The sequence below is a fragment of the Echinops telfairi genome, unplaced genomic scaffold (assembly GCF_000313985.2).
Source record: "Echinops telfairi isolate 266 unplaced genomic scaffold, ASM31398v2 ScPeMD7_7421;HRSCAF=8459, whole genome shotgun sequence".
NCBI lineage: Eukaryota > Metazoa > Chordata > Mammalia > Afrosoricida > Tenrecidae > Echinops > Echinops telfairi.
Window position 1 is genome coordinate 18,051,063 of NW_022111321.1, and position 2,167 is coordinate 18,053,229.

At 44.5% G+C, this 2,167-nt stretch overlaps 1 protein-coding gene and 1 pseudogene across 1 annotated transcript in view; one reads left to right on the plus strand and one right to left on the minus strand.

Moving 5' to 3' along the window:
* DDX10 (DEAD-box helicase 10) overlaps positions 1–2,167 on the plus strand; it is a 279,004-nt gene that overhangs the window by 247,254 nt on the left and 29,583 nt on the right. The window lies entirely within an intron of this gene.
* LOC115872217 lies at positions 509–944 on the minus strand (annotated as a pseudogene).

The following is a 2,167-nucleotide window of genomic DNA, read 5'->3' on the forward strand; positions in this document are numbered from 1 at the left end:
CAAAGGTGGCGCTGCTCTTTTGAGGGATGCCACGAGGATGGCGTCACTGGAAAGTCCAGATCGCCCAACATACTAACAACCAATGTTTTGAGGTCAAGTCCCAACAGGTCTCTGGGTTTATGGGAGTCAAGTCTATGCTGAAGGCAGAGCGGGAGAAGGTATGGAGGATGTAAAAACAAAGCTGAACTTTTCCTCTCTCACAAGGTGTTTGTGCCAAGGTGGCTAACATGTGTCAATGTCAGGGAATCCCATCTCCTGGGAACCCAGAGGGAGTCTCAAAACTAGCAGGTCAAGGTGTTGTCTTCCACTCTATCCAGCTTTGGAGACAGCCTGTTAGTGACATTTGCCCCTCCCCCCAAAAGACAACAATGAAGTGTTCTGTGCGCTAACAACATAGCTTAAAAAAAAAAAAGTAAAACAAAATTCCGCATTTTTATAAAACTTGATAAAAAATAGTATTTCAAACTGTACAGTCACCAGAAGTACAGTTATCAGAAATGCACACACTTCACTCGGCATCTCCAGCACCTTCAGCTCTCTGTGCCTGGTCTGCTTTGGCATCTCCATTTTCCACAGGGTGGGTCCCGTCCTTGCCAGCATCAGCTTTCCCCTTTTCCCTTTAGGTACCTTCTCCCCCTTCTTCGCAGGGCCTTTTTCAACTTGGGCTCTGGTTTTGGAGGAGCGGGTTTAGCAGACAACCTTGCTGATCTCCTCTGAGGTTCACCCTTCACCTTGGCTTTATCTCCCTTAGCATCCCCTTCAGCCTTTCTTTCGGCAGGGCGCAGGCGCTGGACGAGGGGAAGCAGTGGCGCGCAGGCTCTGGTCGATCGGGGGTCATTCTCGCCTCTTCTTCCCACGCTTCTTTCTTGTGGCGAGTGCTCAACCGAATGATCATCAACTTTGTGGATCTCGATGGAAACCAGGTTGCGAAAGTTCTCCAACATCACATCCTGATATAGCATCTTCTGAGCAGGGTTCAGGAGTAGCCATTCCTCCCAGGTGAACTTTACTGCCACATCGTTGAATGTCAGTGATTCCTGAGCTTTGGCCCTTAGAGCACTGCCGGCAAATGAGATGCTCTATTTTTATCTTATCTGGATCAGCTCCAATGATGTTCACAAATTTGAATCTCTCATGAGGGCACCCCAGAAATAGTAATAACTGAACAAGGCACTTCTTCCTCTTTCCTCTAAGATGCTGGTGGTGCACATCTGCAGGCCTGTTTGGAGTCAGGTGAATGGATTTGGTTCATAACTGTCAGAAGTTGAAATCCTTGCTTGTGATGCTTCAATGTGCAAGACAGTAGTAAGAGATTTCTAACTCCCTAGACTGGACCATATTTCTTTGTTCCTCGTGGGACACTCACGGTGCAGCTTCAAGTATTCTTATGCCAGCCCCTTGCCTATTGTTCTCGCTATGGTTCCTTCATGCATAATTCATATGTAGTCTTCATAGTCTTTCAATAACATAGTCTGATTTGGGTGGGGGGTATGCTAAGAAAAAAAGATGAAGTCAAATGAAATTTTAGTAAGTTCTATTAGATTTAAGAGAGAAATTCTGTAAACAAACTGGCCTTTGTTTAAATTCTCCTACTTGTTTCCTCCGGATATTTTATCACACCCACCCACTCTGTATTTCCATTTTTTGTCTTGAATTCCTCTTTACTTAGGCCAGTGCTGAAATGTGTTCATGCCCTCTCATCTGCTCTGTTGACTTTATATATTAATACTAGGTATAAGGAAGGACAGGGGTGTTTCTGTGCTCTGTGTAGAGCTCAGGGAACTTGAACAAAAACTAAACGAAAAGAGAGAAAACAAGTTCGCTGCCATTGAGTTGATGCTAATAGTGACTGGACCCTATAGGACAGGGTAGAACTGCTCTGGTAAGTTTCTGAGACTGTAACTATTTATGGGAGTAGAAAGCTCCATTGTAGTTTCGAACTGTGCAGACCATTTGGATCGCAGCCCAACTGTATCTACTGTGCCACCAGGCATAGTGCACTTGAATAAAACTGAGGTTTTAACGCTCAGCCGATGCTTATTATAAAGGGATTCACATTTTGGACAGATATCAAAGAACCATGTGTTAAAAACTAGTATTAAGCTAAAGCCCAACGTCACTAGTATGCATTAACTTTTGGGGAGACAGAACTAAATGGGAAAATTTC